The sequence below is a fragment of the Chelonia mydas genome, chromosome 2 (genome assembly GCF_015237465.2).
Source record: "Chelonia mydas isolate rCheMyd1 chromosome 2, rCheMyd1.pri.v2, whole genome shotgun sequence".
NCBI lineage: Eukaryota > Metazoa > Chordata > Testudines > Cheloniidae > Chelonia > Chelonia mydas.
Window position 1 is genome coordinate 245,637,735 of NC_057850.1, and position 17,636 is coordinate 245,655,370.

Consider the following 17,636-nt stretch of genomic DNA (forward strand, 5'->3'; position numbering starts at 1 on the left):
TGATGCTACTTAATTAACATTAGGTCAAAAGGCCTGTATTTAGTGCTTAGATGTGACTTAACTTGATGTGGAAAACTAATTAAGGATACTCTTATTTTTCCACTTAGCCATTCCGATTGTAATGAATGGCCAGCAATTACATTATGTATAACACTATAACTAGATTACTTTGTGTATGCGTAAGAAGTAGAATGTTAGCTTCAGAGTCGGTCATTGTATGTTCAACAATGGGAAGTCTATGGACCCACACAGTGCTAGGAATGTTTGCCAGACTGTTTTCAGCTATAAAGATGTACCCTGGGAATGATCCTGCATCTCTGGACTGCTTGGATTCTGACAGGGGGAATCCTAGGTGATTGGACAGAGGACTCCAAAAGCCATTCTGGGAAACCTTGAGGAATTTATGGAAAATTAGCAGACATTACAACTCTGCATCATTTGGACTATACACTCTGATTCACCTGTAATATATTTTATCTGCTTTAATCTCTCAATAACTCTCATTTCCTTTTCTTAGCTAATAAATCTTTAGTTAGTCTTTTGTTGGTTTCAGAGTAACTGCCGTGTTAGTCTGTATTTGCAAAAAGAAAAGGAGTACTTGTGGCACCTTAGAGACTAACCAATTTATTTGAGCATAAGCTTTCGTGAGCTACAGCTACTTCACATCGATGAAGTGAGCTGTAGCTCACAAAAGCTTATGCTCAAATAAATTGGTTAGTCTCTAAGGTGCCACAAGTACTCCTAGTCTTTTGTTGTTGTCTTTGGTGAGATCTGGGGTATGTGACTGGCCCTTTGGGGCTGGAAGGACCTAGCGTGTGGTGAATATTGGTTTTAATAACCTTTCATCATTAAGTTCAGTTTGTCTGGGTGGTCATTTGGCTGGAGTGCATGTGGCTCCATGGTGAGACTAATACAGTAATCCAGAAGCACATATTTATTACTGGCTTGGTGAAATCTAATTATAGAATATAAAAACAGTTGGGGTGTCTGCCCTGTTTTCTGACTGTCTGACCTGAGATTGGCCTCTCAGTGGTGAGCCACATACCAGGCAGGGTGACAAGGTTGTGACAAGCCACAACCATCCCAGCTTGACTAATAGCAAATCTAATCTTGGGAGGGGCTGGGTGCCACCTGCAAGGTACTGGGCTCCCTCAGCACAAGCTGGAGTCACACAATAGCAGTACTCAGCTTTTCTATAGTCACCTACTTAAAAATAAATCCTACTTGTATGATCCAAACACTGCACTTCACCTAGGAAAGAGAAAGAGGCGAGAGAGGTGGCCAAACAGACACAAACATCTTCAAAGCTGTTCCTCACACAGAATTAGCTACGAGATTTTCAGCTAGAAACATGGTGATAGCAGAATTCCTGATCTGCTTCAGCTAAATAGATTCTATAATATCTCAGTGGAATCCTCACTCCTACTGAAGTACAAAATAATGCAAATTTTCCGTTCTCTTGAGCTATGCAAGCAATTCTATTAGAAGCACATGAAGAGGTATCACTCAAGAGCATCAGCATTAGGGAAATAATGTACAGTATGCTATACACCATAACTCCACTTTTAAAACCTTCTTAGACATTCCCCATTTGCTACTCCTTGCTAATCATCCCATCAAAACCAAACAACTATATAGGTTATTTTATGGCCCTGCAAAAATGTAGCAGCCTCACAAGACCTCTGAGTGGCAGAAAAGCTTCATTGGCCCCATTTTACAGATGAGGAAACTGAGGCATGAAGGGTAGTTTTTCATAATCTCCTAAGTGACAGAGAAGCCTTAGACCCATTTTAAATAGTGACTTATGTACTTGGTGGAAGTTAGCACCTAAATACCTTCTAAGATATGGGCCTCAGGTGCCTAATTCACTTAAGCACTTTTGAAAATTTGACTCCAAATGACTTGTCTGATGTCACACTGAAAGTCTGTGATAGAACCAGGAATAGAACACAGATCTGCATTGAAAATAGAACTGAGTGATTGCAGAGAGACAGGTTTCAGAGTAACAGCCATGTTAGTCTGTATTCGCAAAAAGAAAAGGAGTACTTGTGGCACCTTAGAGACTAACCAATTTATTTGAGCATGAGCAGAGAGACAGTGTGCCAGAACAAATTGAGAAAAGGCTGCAAAAAATCCAATCCCCTCCCCTCGAAAAATAAATAGTAAAGCATAGATAAAAGAAACAAAAACTTTGTCTTTCTCTTCACAGCAGAATTCCAGGGCGATGTATCGTACAATTAGACACAGTAAAGTAAAGCTGGGCAGAGAAAGGTAATTCCATTTCACAGACAATTTCAATATTCTGACATTTGATTTTGTTTTGATTATGCATAACACCACAAATGAAGCCCCCACTCTGGGGCAGTCAGCCTGGCAGGCTGCCCAAAAGCTGCAGACCCTGGAAGCCTGGTTTCCCAGGAAGCTTGGCAGGTGATCTGGCAGGAAAGCAGGTGTGTTTCCAAGGTTTCCAGCCTGGGTTCCATCAGAACTTTGGCAAAATCAAGCTGTCTCCACAAAACATTTCCATTTTTATGAACGGCCAAATTCCAACGAAAAAAGTGTTTTGTTGGAATTTTTCCAACCAGTGCTACAGTAAAGTTAAAAGCATCCACAACCAATATCCCATATCTTTCCCTCCTCTAGCCCCTGACAGTACCTATCTGGCCCTCATCACCATAGTAGCTGAGCACCTCACGTGGTGCTGTGAGGTAAGGAAGTACTGTTATCCCCATTTTACAGATGGGAAACTGAGGGACTTGCACAAGGTTGCATAGGAGGCCTGGGCCAGAGCAGGGAGTTGACCCAGATCTCCTGAGTCCCAGGCTAGCATTTAACCAGTGGGCCACCCTTCTGCTCAGTGGAGTAAGCCTGCACTTGGAGAAACCAGGGTCTAAGGTGCCAAAGGGACGTTATTCAGCCAAACAGCTGGAAATGCTCTCGCTCTTTCTGTGGCATACCTAGCCCAAGTAACTGGATCCGGCTGAGGCTAACTCACCCCACTTTGCACTCTCTGTCCATGTGAGAACAAAGGTGACATGCACAGAAGGTGGGAGGATGGGTGCACACTACATGGGGATGTCTATAGGGTCCCTGTTTTCATCACCTCTCTGCTCCCTCTTCGCTTTTAAAATTACTCCCGCAATCAGCATTCATTTCACAACTTTTGCCTTAGCTTTGTCATTTTACATCTGCCTATTGGCGTGCTGATCAAGCTGCCATACTCTTTGACACGCTCCTGTTTAGAGATGTGCTTCACACAAGCGCACTCCACAAAGGCCATTTTTAACTTAGTTACAGACTACTTTTCAATCCAACCGCTCTCCTTCCTTTGTTGTTCTTCTGAGTGGTGCTTTTAACAGTCTTCAATTAGAGCCCCTGCGTGGCCCTCTGGAGTCATGTCTCTCCCTTGCCAGGAGACACCGTGCTACTTTAAGTTGTTCCCTATCACCACTTTGTGTCTAGAGGTCATTTGTGTTCACCTTCTGTTCATTTAACTCACCCATGGCATATTTCCAGAGCTGTGGTTGTTGGCCTCTGATATTGGTTTTGATATGTGTGCTGCCATTTGGGAATAGAGCTCATCAGCACACTAGGACTTGGCACATGTATGCTGATGGTGTCCTGGTATCCTCTGAAACTGGCTGTTCCTGAGAGAGCCTCAGGGGTGTCTGACCAGCTGTCAGATATTCAAAGTTGGATGAGCAACAATTTTCCAGAGGTGAACATAGGACATTGAAGCTATTGGGGTTCCAGGCAGGTTTCAGCTACATACATTGACTTTTCAACACTACACTGAATTTTGAAGTAAACTTCTTATTTCCAAAAAAATCATCTCATTCCTACTTCCAGACTATTGGGTATTTTTCACGTGACTCTGGTCCTGAGGCTCAGCTGGCCAACACCACTGCATTCATAGAATATCAGGGTTGGAAGGGACTTCAGGAGGTCATCTAGTCCAACCCCCTCCTCAAAGCAGGACCAGTCCACAATTTTTGCCCCAGATGGCCCCCTCAAGGATTGAACTCACAACCCCGAGTTTCGCAGGCCAATGCTCAATCCACTGAGCTATCCCTCCCCTCAACAATTTCACTGCTAGCAAATGTGGTCACAACTGTATTGATGTGACATTGCAACTAATTTTTTCATTTTTGGCTCCACACAGTCATACCTTGTGTTTCCTATAACCCATGCAGCAATGAGAAGAACAGCATTCCAGTGCTGGCAGGCATGCACAGACAGGGAGAAATGATCCTTGTGTGCAACACTATTAGGCATATTCACATCTGAGTCACCCAACATTTGTCCTCATGTGCATCTGTTTGTCCTCTATTCTTATGGGTTGATAGCAGAGCTGGTTGAATACTAGCTACAATTATTTGTTGAATACTCAGCAAATAATCCATTCTTTGACAAGTTAGCTAATGGATATTATTTCATCAGCGATAGATCTGGTCAAATACAGAAATATGTGTCTAATAATTGATTCGAGTAACAATAGCATTATTTGTCATATCTGTTATTGGCTCTAAGTATTTCTCTTGGGATTCAGGAGAGCATTTCTGTTGTTACCAGCTTTAATCACTGTTCCCTCATCTCCCACATTTGTAGTTTATTAAAAATATTTCACCACTAAACTTAGTACTTGGCTTACAGACAATCTGTTATGTTCTGGACCTCCAGAAACAGCAAAGGAAAGTGATTTTGCAACATTTGGGTCATATTGCCTTTGTCTTGTGTATAATATCCACTCAAAAAGGAAGGAAGTGGTTAAGGCACTAGCGTAGGACCTGGGAGAATTGGATTCAGGTCCCTATCTGCCAGACTTCCTGTGTCATCTGAGGCCAGCCATTAGTCTCTCTCTCCCTCAGCATTCCCAATGGGGATAGTAACACTTCCCTATTTCCCCGGGGTGTTGTGAGGATAAAGACAGTAAAGATTGTACAGTGTTCAGATACGATGGAAAAGGGGATCATGTAAGTACCTTAGATAGTCACTCTTGCTGTAACTGTGCCCACTGTTCATATCAACATGGAATTGATGGGATGAGCGTGTGCAGGTTATGATTCCCATTGTTGGCTCATCTCTTTCCCTTGGACGTATTTATAGTCATATTGGGCCCCTGATCCCTAACTAAAGGTAACATGGACCTCAGACATCACCAAGTGTCAAAGGTGACCTGAAAAGGGGAAGTAAGTCCTTCTTGTGTCCGTTAGATACATAGAGATGTCCTTTCATCAAAAAGTTTCCTTCCCCACAGAAATATCAGGAATATCAAGTTTTCAGTGGTTTTGGTTATGCTGGAGGATACTTGGGAGGAGTGGAGACCTAGAGGGACATCACAGTAGGTTGAAACTCGAGTGGCAGATTTCCAAACTCTTAGCTGAAAGAAGAGGGAATATTGAAGCAGACCAGAGTTAAACCTGTGTTCTTGTTATATATTGTTTGACTCAACAACAATGAAAATTTTAAACGGAGACTGACTGAATATCCCTTTATTTTAGACAGGGAAAACTGCAACATGCTTTTGTTATTGTTATGGTCATTAGATGGTGCTGTTAGCCCTAGACTTACTCATTCTGAGCATTTTCTTAACATGCAAGCAAGTATTTGGTCTTGGAAAAAAATGCTGTCCTGTTGTTGGTTTTCTGATGTAGTGTTTTTTAAGGGCTCCGTGCCAAGCAGAAGGAGAGTTTGCTGTCAATTACTGAGGCAGAGTTGCATCCTGGGATCCAGACATTGGTGTTTGGGTTGAGATCCCTTCAAGAAGACCTGTGGGCCATTTGTGGCCACCTCGGTTCCAGGACTTATGCATATAAATGTAAAGAAAACAAACTGCACAGAGTATACCCAGACTCCTTGTCCGTGATTTCTCCTCCGACAGAAAGCTGACTACAAAACCTGACATCTGCTACCACGCAGCAGAGGGGCAAATAAATAGTATTATAACAATATTATAACAGAGGCAGATAAGAGGGAGAACAGAGACACACAGAAATGAAGTGACTTGCACAAGGTCATAGCAGTGACCAGAATAGAATGCACATCTCCTGATGCCCATTCCAGTGACCTAGCCACAGAACCAAGGTTTCTGGAGTGCTTCTGTCTATTGTGATGTCTTTGTCCAATTAGTTCTATTATCCTCCAGAGTACCTGCAAGCAAAAAAATGGGAAATCAAGGCTTGATATTTCTGTTAAAAAACAAGCAAAAGGATACACTGAGGCTGTCTTTGTGCATCATAGAGAAGCAATAAAGGGCATACTTGGGTTTCTTTTTTCAGCCTTGCAGTTCACCTTTCAAATGGAAAAGCTCCTGGTAGCATTGGTAGCATCTGACATTCATAATACTGAGATCAGCAGTGCAGTGGCAACTTCTCCAAACACTGTGGCTGCTAAAAAGAAGCCTCATAAAATTGAGAGTAATAATCAAATTCTAATGAGGTTACAAGAGGCTGCAAGAAAGATTGCAACCATCACTAGGGTCTCATGCTGCTACACACTTAAAAAGAGTTGCACTGCAATGGTCTTAATACTCAAGGCTGTGTTCCTAAAAAAAGACCTCAGCAGGTAGGATATGTGCTTTATTGATCTACGACTCATCAAATATTTATCATCTGGCAGCTCAGTGAAATGCACTGGGAATTCTAATGTGTGCTTTATTTATGTTTCACAGATCTCAGAAACACCCCTATGTTCTGTTGACCAGCAGGGACTATGACTTCAGCTGTCAGCTCTGAGAACGTGTCAGCTGGATAAATTATTAAGAATACACAGGCTGCTAAACAAGCACACACAAATCTGCATTCTGGTGTGTCATCAGACAGCTTCATGGCTTTCCATTCACCTGGTCACCAGCCAGTGTTGTGGCACTGCACCATCATTCCTACACTGTATCCAAGGTCTGGTATGAATACAGCACGCTGGATGGAATTTCTATGCTATGACGCCATCTGCCCATCCTGCATCAGCCAAGAGTGGAATGAATGGTGTCATTGGGTCACTCTAACAGTGTAATACTACCCCAGAGCCAGGGGCTTAATGATATTTGGAGAAGCACCTAAGCAGAAATGTAACATGGGACCCATCCTCCTGCCTACCTCTGCACTGTCTCTTTCCCAGTATTAGAGTTGTTAACAGAATGGAGGGAAGACACATTTTCTCTCACTTTTTTCCATCAGAGAAAAGAAGACAGGGAAGTGGAGTTCGGGAAGAAGAGAAGGTGGTTTTCCCCCCACTGAAATGAATGCAATTGTTCAGTATGAAAATTATTGAAAAACAAAAAGTTCAACCAAAATTTTTTCTTTTTTATTTCAAAACAAAAAATTTCATTTTAGTCAAAGGGGCATTTTCTGTTAAAAAATGTAATGGAAAATGTCAACTAGTTCTACTCAAATTATCGCTCCCAGCTCCCTGGCAGCTGCTCCTGTCCTTCCCCTTTCCTCCAAGACAACCATTTTGAGTAGCTCCTCTCCTCACTCTCCCTCATCATCCCACCATGCCTGCTCTACTATTCTTCACCCCAACCTGCTGGCCCCAACTTATTGACTTCTCCCCCCTCTTTGGGTGGCACCGCTCTCTCCACACTTTACGCAGGGCTGACCAGATACATGAGTGCAACCCTTGCACTCTCCTCACCGTGAGAGCTGCTCTGAGACAGCACCTTGGAGGTACTAATGTCTCCGGCAGGGGAGGAGATAGAGCCATGGTGTTGTGCCCCTCTACCACACTGGCCAGAAGATCCAATGGCTGCCAACGGGGGGTTTCCCTCATAATGGGTGGCCACGGCACAGTGGCTGCTGTGAAGCACTGTGCTTCATGAGACACTATGCTTTCTTGAGCGCCACTGGGGCAGTGCAGCTCCACCGTGCCCCCTAGTCAGTACTGTGCCTTCATGGCACCATCTGATCATAAATATTCCGGGTTATATCCATCCCTGCTGCAACTCCGCCAAAGTCACTGCATGACTTTGGCCCTCTTTGCCAGACCTCATGCAGGTGTGCAATGGAGAGAGCATACAGAGCCTATCCCTCACCCCCGACCCCCCGCACGTCCCTTTATACAGCCACTGTAAAGGCCAAAATACCAATCCCTGTGCCCAGAGTCTCCCTCCGTACTCCTCCCATGTGCAGCTGCAACCCAGGGGGCAGGTGTGGCCATGGCTCCCCACATGCAGCAGCCAGCAGAGCTGACCAGCCACACGGTGAGGAGTAAGCTGCAGCTCACAAAGGGCTGTTGGAGCAGGTGTGCTACCTCTGTGCTGGAGCATCCCTCTTTACTACAAGCTGCACTTTGTGACCCAATCACTTCTGGAGTTCTTGATCAGTTATCACCTAGGCTGAGGATTGTCAGCTGTAACCCGCTGTAATGTCCGAATAAATATTCCAGAGGTTCAGCAGGCACCAATCTCCATTCACCTCAGCTGCATGTAAAGTCCTTGGCCAGTTTGCTAATAGGAGTGAACTTTAATAGTGCAGGGCAAGAAGCAACAGTGGGGTCACTGTGGTGTTTCAGGTTGTGCCCTTATGGATTCATGACCCGCTTGTCTATCAAAACACATGAATCTCACAGCTCAGCCCATCCTACTCCTACTGACGATAAAAGCAAAACACCCAGCACCTTCAGTGTACGCATGCAGGATTGGGCCCATAAATCCCCCCTTTTATTCGTCCCAGATTGTCAGTCAGGTTAAGCGGGTTGGGTTTCTCGCTCTGCAGCATCCCCCTAGCATTACTAACCCTAGATAAGATGAAAAGAAGATGTAGTATTTGGACCGTACTGGATTGCTGGAAGAACTCACACCTAGAGTTGCATGAGAAGCTTGACACATGAAAGACCTGGTGCATTATAAAATCTGATGGCAGTCTGACGCTGCAATAAAACACCCATGGCTGGCCCAAGTTAGCTGACATGGGCTCGCGGGGCTATAAAATGGTGGTGTAGACGCTGGGACTTGAGCTGGAGCCCAGACTCTGGGACCCAGCTGTGCCGTGACTCTTTTATCGTAGTGTACATGTAGCCGGTGTTGCAAGAGTTCTTACAACTGCTTTACGCAAGAGCTTGCACTGCTTCAGGCTTGCCACAAAACCGTCACAGGAAGAGACAAGCAATAGGTGTTTCATTCAGCTTTTCTTATAGCGCAACCCCAGACTGTACCTCCCTGAAAAGCTGGAAGTGATATATTTACTGAGCACCTCACCATCTTTCTACAATTGCTGATTTGCCAGTACTGTAAAGCTATTGCTGGAAATGCCAGTTTCTGCAGGCTGTAGATCAAGGAGAGGCTAGGCACCAATGGGTTAATTAATATAGCCACACTATGTGCCACAGGGAGGATGGGATTTTCCCATTAGACTCAATGAGAGTTTTGTGGTAGCTTTTGAGCTTCACTGCTCTGGGAGCTCCCAGGAGGCATTTTGGCTAAATCAGCCAGATTGCCTCCTGGGAGCTCTCAGAGTGCACGCAGCAGTGGCAGCTCCACCACTCTTCAAACAGAGGCAGTGTGTATTATCTCAGCAGGGAGAGGTGTTAGCCTGCTTTCCCTGCTTCTTTCTGGGTACGTGGCACCCAAGAGGATGCGAATGGGAACCGGTGCCTGGTTCCAGCACAGGGATACCGGGAGGAGTGCTCACAGGGCCGGCCGTATCCAGGCTCTTTGTGAGTATCACACATTAATGGAAACATGCCCATTACTCACCACTCACAGAACAGAAGAAGAGAAAAGCAAAGGGCTCCAGTTTAGGTGTTTAGATATTCAGGACTTATACCTGTGTAACTTGGAGACAAAAATTGGACTAAATTCCTACCCTGAGTTATGTTTTGATGATTTCAAATCTTTGCTGATCAAGCTCTTCAGAGACATCTGCATGCTAAATGTGAAGCAATGGCATAGCATAGTGCTGCCTGAATTTATAGAAGTGAATAAGTAACCTCTCTGCTCTCATCTGCTGTGGTTTTCATGCTTCCTCCCAAAGGGGAACGTCAGCAGTTAAACAGTGAGTATTAGCAAGCTGATCATCAGAAACGCAAATCTCTCAGAGCACAAAAATGCCAGTTGATTGCAAGGAAACAAACAGTAGTAGCATATGTGATAGGGGGCTCAGACGTCCGGGTGATTTAGTGGTTAGAGCACCCGACATCCAGCCCTCTTCTCTTTCTGTCAGGGTGGTAACGGTATCTGTTCCTGACCCTAAGATGGGGATTTTTGGATTCCTCCCTGCATCTGGGCCTCAGCCCTTAAGTTGGTGTGGTAGGGGACCTGGGCCCTCCCTCTCCAACAGATGCCAGCCCAGGGCCCTATGTGAAGCAATGCTGGCAGGGTCCTCCCTGAAGTAAGTCCAAGTTTGCCTCCCTGGACTACTGCCTACCAATAGGTCCCTTCAGTTCAGGGCATGGCCCCCTAGTCCAAACACACAGTCTCACACTCAAGACAGTCCAAAGGAACAGGGCTTTGCGGGACCTGCTGGTTCTCAAAGGGGGTGGTGGTTGGAGAAGGCACAATCTCTGGGTCTTACCCACTCTGTGGTCCCTTCTCAAGCACAACTTTCTGTCTGGCTTCCTGGAGAAGGACTTCTTTCTCCAGCAGCCTGTCCACCACCCTTGCATGCTTGCCTTGGCAGGTGTACCTGGGCCTAGTATTGTCTTTTAACCCCTCCAGGCCCAGTGTGGGGTTTGTATACACTATCACATCATGGAGTAGCCTACTGTAGAAGGATCAACTAACCACTGGTGCATCCCCTTGCGGCTGGGTGTGATGTAGCAGGCTCTCCTTCTCTAGCTTCCCAGTTGATGGTCATTCCAGGCCTATGGTGGTCTGCATCTTCTCACGACGGGGCCCTCCAGCCAGGTCACATTTTAGGCCCACCCGTTCCAAGTTAACATCAAGGCCATTGAACAAAAGTCCAACAAATAATTCTAAGACCTTGTGTCTGGTCTCAGGCCCCTAACTCTGGGCCCAGTGATCCTTACACCCTTCTCTCAGGGTTTAAAATCATCCTTCACAGGAGCCTTCACACCCCCTTCCTTGTGCCTGGTAGGGGAACCCAGGCCCACACTCTATACTGGGTTCTAGTCCAGGGACCCTAGGATGAGCAGCCAAGATCTGCTCCATCAGATATCTTGCCACTGCCTCCCTGGACTCCATCCTACCATTAGCCTTGCTTCAGGATTTTCCCTCAGCCCCTCCCTTAGCTGTTTGTACCAAGCAGCACCTCCCAGGGCTTTTCCCCAGAGGTTCAGTTCCTGTCCTTGTGTCAGGGTCAGACTCAGGAGCTTGGTCCAACCCTGTGTCTTCCAGGTATTTTCCCTCCCCCAGCTTCCACCTCACCCTGGAGGAGCCTTTGTGTTCCCCACAGCCTTTCAAAAAAGAAGCTTACAAGAAGTGGAAGATTGGACAAATGACCGGGGAAGAGTATAAAAATATTGCTCGGGCATGCAAGAGTGAAATCAGGAAGGCCAAATCACACTTGGATTGCAGCTAGCAAGAGATGGTAAGAGTAACAAGAAGGGTTTCTTCAGGTATGTTAGCAACAAGAAGAAAGTCAAGGAAAGTGTGGGCCCCTTACTGAATGAGGGAGGCAACCTAGTGACAGAGGATGTGGAAAAAGCTAATGTACTAAATGCTTTTTTTGCCTCTGTCTTCACGAACAAGGTCAGCTCCCAGACTATTGCACTGGGCAGCACAGCATGGGGAGGAGGTGACCAGCCCTCTGTGGAGAAAGAAGTGGTTCGGGACTATTTAGAAACGTTGGACGAGCACAAGTCCCTGGGGCCGTATGCACTGCATCCGAGAGTGCTAAAGGAGTTGGCGGATGTGATTGCAGAGCCATTGGCCATTATCTTTGAAAACTCATGGCGATCCAGGGAAGTCCCGGACGACTGGAAAAAGGCTAATGTAGTGCCCATCTTTAAAAAAGGGAAGAAGGAGGATCCTGGGAACTACAGGCCAGTCAGCCTCATCTCAGTCCCTGGAAAAATCATGGAGCAGGTCCTCAAGGAATCAATTCTGAAGCTCTTAGAGGAGAGAAAAGTGATCAGGAACAGTCAGCATGGATTCACCAAGGGCAAGTCATGCCTGACTAATCTAATTGCCTTCTGTGATGAGATAACTGGCTCTGTGGATGAGAGGAAAGTGGTGGACGTGTTGTTCCTTGACTTTTGACATGGTCTCCCACAGTATTCTTGCCAGCAAGTTAAAGAAGTATGGGCTGGATGAATGGACTATAAGGTAGATAGAAAGTTGGCTAGATTGTCAGGCTCAACGGGTAGTGATCAATGGCTCCATGTTTTGTTGGCAGCCGGTATCAAGTGGAGTGCCCCAAGGGTCAGTCCTGGGGCCGGTTTTGTTCAATGTCTTCATAAATGATCTGGAGGATGGTGTGGATTGCACCCTCAGCAAGTTTGCAGATGACACTAAACTGGGAGGAGAGGTAGATACGCTGGAGGGTAGGGATAGGATACAGAGGGCCCTAGACAAATTGGAGGATTGGGCCAAAAGAAATCTGATGAGGTTCAACAAGGACAAGTGCAGAGTCCTGCACTTAGGACGGAAGAATCCCATGCACCGCTACAGACTAAGGACCGAATGGCTCGGCAGCAGTTCTGCAGAAAAGGACCTAGTGGTGACAGTGGACGAGAAGCTGGATATGAGTCAACAGTGTGCCCTTGTTGCCAAGAAGGCCAATGGCATTTTGGGCTGTATATGTAGGGGCATTGCCAGCAGATCGAGGGACGTGATCATTCCCCTCTATTTGACATTGGTGAGGCCTCATCTGGAGTACTGTGTCCAGTTTTGGGCCCCACACTACAAGAAAGATGTGGAAAAATTGGAAAGAGTCCAGCAGAGGGCAACAAAAATGATTAGGGGACTGGAACACGTGACTTATGAGGAGAGGCTGAGGGAACTGGGATTATTTAGTTTGCAGAAGAGAAGAATGAGGGGGGATTTGATAGCTGCTTTCAACTACCTGAAAGGGGGTTCCAGAGAGGATGGATCTAGACTGTTCTCAGTGGTAGCTGATGACAGAACAAGGAGTAATAGTCTCAAGTTGTAGTGGGGGAGGTTTAGGTTGGATATTAGGAAAAACTTTTTCACTAGGAGGGAGGTGAAAGCCTGGAATGCATTATCTAGTGAGGTGGTGGAATCTCCTTCCTTAGATATTTTTAAGGTCAGGCTTGACAAAGCCCTGGCTGGGATGATTTAGTTGAGGATTGGTCCTGCTTTGAGCAGGGGACTAGATGACCTCCTGAGGTCCCTTCCAACCCTGATATTCTATGATTTTTACTCTCCCTCTTTAGTGCCAAGAGAATGACTGCAGAGTTCTTACCTCTTCCTACAGCCCCCTTCTGCTCCAGGCTTCCCCTCTTTGTAACAGCAGAGAGCTCCTACCCCGCTGGTTTTCATCTTTAATTATCCCTGGCCCTCTCTCCAGGTGACACCAGGTGGATTATTTGGCCTTTCAGACCTACATTAACTCTTTCACCATCTGTGTGGGGGTAGACATCTGGCCACATCAATCAACTGTAATGTTCCCTGCTACTGTATTCGTATACAAAGCTGCTCACAGGCTATCAAATGTGCTACCTTTGAGAACAGTAAATCCTTGCAGTTCTGTTCCTTCCAACCTCACAGAAGCAAACACACCAACATCTGGTAACTCACTATTCAGTACTAGTACTAGTTCTCCGAGTGGCTTGTAATATCTGGGATAAAATTCCACCAACCGAGGGGTGGATGCGGCCAAGAGGCAGACCCCCTTTTACACGGGTTCATCAAGTCTGTTCTGATGTTGGAGTCTCAGGCCGTCAAGCCTTTGCGGTTGCACAGGAATGGACCAAATGGTGAACAATTGCTATGGCTGACTGTCTGGCTAAGCGTTGAAGAAGTACTAAAAACCAGAAATCTCTACAGCCTTTGCCTCTGCAGGATTGCTTATCCTCTTCATGACCATGCTTGTTGCCACTGGGCCACCACTTTCAATATGAAGAACAAGAATATACACCAAAAACATGAAGTTAGGCATCTAAAACCCACCTTTAGGTACCTAAATAAATAGTGCCTAACTCGAGGGGCTCTAGTTTGAAAATTTTAGTCATTATAATTTTGACCCTCTCTATACAGTCACAGAAGTGTTCAAAGTCTCCACAATGTCCAGACATGTTGTGTTTGTACCGTTCCAATGATGACCATGCACCCTTCGATTAGATTAAGTTTTTCCACCAGAAATAAATATGATTTTCACAACTTCAGCCTCTGATCCCTCTACCCTCCTCCTTCCAAAAATACCCTACCCCATGCAGACCTTTCTGTACCCCAATAATAGAGAAGAGAGACTCCATGAAGTCCATTAGGGGCTTAGCTATTGCCAATCTATTTTACATGGAAAGTGCCCAGATACTACAATAGGTGCCAGTACAAAACCTGAGATAGATAGATAGAGAGCCCATCTTTGAATTCAGCAGAAAGGTGGTAGCTCCAACAGATTATGCATTTGTATTTCAGGATTAATATATTTTATCCTCTTTTCATGTGTTGCTACTACACAGAACACCAACCCTTCTATTGCCATTGGAATTTTGGGTTCTTCTGGCTGGAGGACAAGCTCTCAGAAGAAGCACTTCCGATGTCATTTTCCAAAGGATGCAATGTAATCCAGGATGAAAATTACTTCCTCAGTTTTATTATGAAGGAAAAATAGATTTTGCAAGCAGAATGGTGTCCTTGATTTTGCTGCCTGCTTAAAGAATTCCTGGTATCTATTTATTAAATCTAGCTTTGCTTGACCTACCTACACCAGGGACAGAGATCTAGCAAACCCAAGAATTGAACACAGATCAAAGATAAGCATAAACAGAGCAGTCCTGATCCTAATCTTACTTATGCCTGTGTGTAGGAACTGGACAATACTGTGTAAATCTGAAACAATTCCACTGTAGTCAGTGGAGTTCCTCTAAATTCACTCTGATGAAACTGAGATCAACCTCTGGCCCTATAGCTATCACCTTGGCAGGGAGGGCTAGCATTACAGATGAGTATCTGAGAAGAGCTTTTTCTTCTTGAAATTACTGATCCACCAAACTAGGGCCTGACCCTGCACGACATTTCCTGTCCTTCATAAACACTACATTTCTGCAGCGCAAGTGGAATTTTAAGGCTCCCGGGTGGAGATCCTCTTCTGGTGAAAACTGTTGCAGCTCAACTGACTTCCACGGAACTAGGACAATTGCATGAGGTGAGGAGCTGTCCCCAGGATGATACTGCTGTATAATATCATTAGAGATAATCCAGAGCCTCCAAATTTGGACACACATCTCTGCATTTTGAACAACCCAAAGTTCACAGATTCTGGGATCTGGATTTCTATTTAACACAATACGAAGAAATGAACATCATGTGAAATCTGAATTTGGGTTTGGATTTTTGAACACCCCCAAAGTACAGGTGTGTCCTAGGGTAGGGCTTCTGGTCAGAGCCATTTCTGCATTGCCAGAGTGAGACAGTGTGATCCAGGGGAAAGAAGCACTGATTTGGAGACAGGAGAGCTGCGTGCTATTTGCATCTCTGCCAATGACTTGGGCAAGCCAGTCTCTGGGCTTCAGTTCCCCCATCTATAATGAGGAAAATAATGATTCCCCGCCTTCATAAACAATGGTGTGATCTGTAGCTGAAAGATGCTATATAAAGTGCTAAGTATTATTATGAAATACTATGTAATAGTATATGGCAAGTCTTTCTTTTCAACTAACAGCACTGTATAAAAAAATGGACACTAGCACTTCACTAAAACCCTTTCTGACATTTCTCCTCCTCGTGCATGCCAGATCTTTGAATGGTTATTTACTTTGAATCCAGGCTCCCTAACAATTAATCAATATTTAATCTTGTGCCCACACGTTTATTCATCTAAGCAGCAACTCCACTTCAGTGTAAATAAAAAGCCCCAGACAACAGTTCAAAACCCTCAAAAAGGGTGAAAAAGAAAAAAAGATGGATAATAAAGAAAAGAGCATCTTGTAGAGTAAAAATAAAGGTAACAGAGAAGTGTATATCACATATTTGCAAGGAAAGAGGACTGTAGTTAGTCAACTGTGCAACTCCATTGTTTTCAAATTATGCACTCAGTTACACCTGTTGAAATCCTATAGTCCTCCTGAAGGCGACTGGGATTGCTCAGTTATAGCTGATGGCATAGTTTGACCCGAAGAACTTTTATTACTGGAAATGATGCATGAAAAAAAAACTTTCCAGCTTGACTTTCAGATTTAAGGTTGTTTATAGGCTCACGTTTTTTACTTGCAAGCCAAACGAAGTTGATAAGAAAGCCTGTGAACATGGAACCAGACACCATTTTGTAGTCACTTTTCAGAGCACAACTACACTTTAAACAGTCTAGTCCAGGAGTAGGCAACCTGGAGGTCACAACCTCGAGGGGGTTCCAACCAGATCTCATGAGATCTCACCCACCCTCTCTTTCTCTATGGCTAGATGGGAGCAAGGTCTGGAAACATTTTGCTTTCATAACATGGAGTGATGGGATGGGTATTGACTCTTGTAGGGTCAGGTTTTGGCCTGTAAATGCATGTAACCAAGGGCAGAACTTATCTTTTGGCGGGTTTTTTAAATGGGATATAAACTGAGCCTGTTTTGTGAAGAGAGTTAAACATTTGTCCTTTTACAATCAAAGAATTGGTCCAAATAGATCTGGTAGGAAGCTGATCACTTCTAAAGGCCTTGGATTCCCAGGGGCAAAAATAATTAAATTTTCCAAAATACTTACCATAATTATATTTTGCTCAGAGATTAGATGAGTTATCCTGGTGGGATCAATTATGACTCATCTTAAAGCCAGAAGCAACTGATTTTCAGTAAATCCTTTTGGAATGTATATCAGCTGCTCAACCCAATAAAGTCGCTTTTTCCCTGTAATGTAATGTGTTATGGAAGTTATTAAAATGTTGCTCTTGGTCATTTTTCAGCATTCTGCATAAATTGTTTCAAGGTCATTATGCCTGAAAAAGAGAGAGCAATATATGCAGGAACAGCTCTTGAGGTGCTGCTAACCAGGTGCAGAGCATTTTTAATAACATTGTATGGTTTGCCTCAGAGGAATTAACGGTTCTACACTTTTTGATTAAATGGTGGCAAGCAACAGGTTATGTGGGTAGTAGAGAACAGAAGCCACATTCAAAGGGCCAAATTCTGACTGGCTCAGCACCTCCAACTTTCATTAACTTTATAGGAAACTGCAGGTTCTTACTAAGGTTCCAATCCTGCTCATATCAAAGTCAATGAGGAGTTTGCTATTGACTTCAACATAAACAGGACTGGGGCCTGATTCTTTATTACTGTGTGTAAACTTGTATATCTATGCAAAGCAAGTGCAGCATGGGAGTTAAACACTATCAAACCAGAACTGGAGCATTTCATATGCACTAACATTTAATGTTACCCCATACCTGCAAGACTTGGGGCTAGCCCCCACCCCCTTCGGGAGTGTGTGTGTGTGTGGCCTGGCTAGGGAGGGCATTCATTCTTTGTATGGCTTTAACAGCACAATGCATATGTTAACAAACAAACAAAGGCTTTGTTTAAGTTTGTTAGCTTATGTATTGTGCTGTTAAATTGGTCAGGAGTCCTCAAGAGG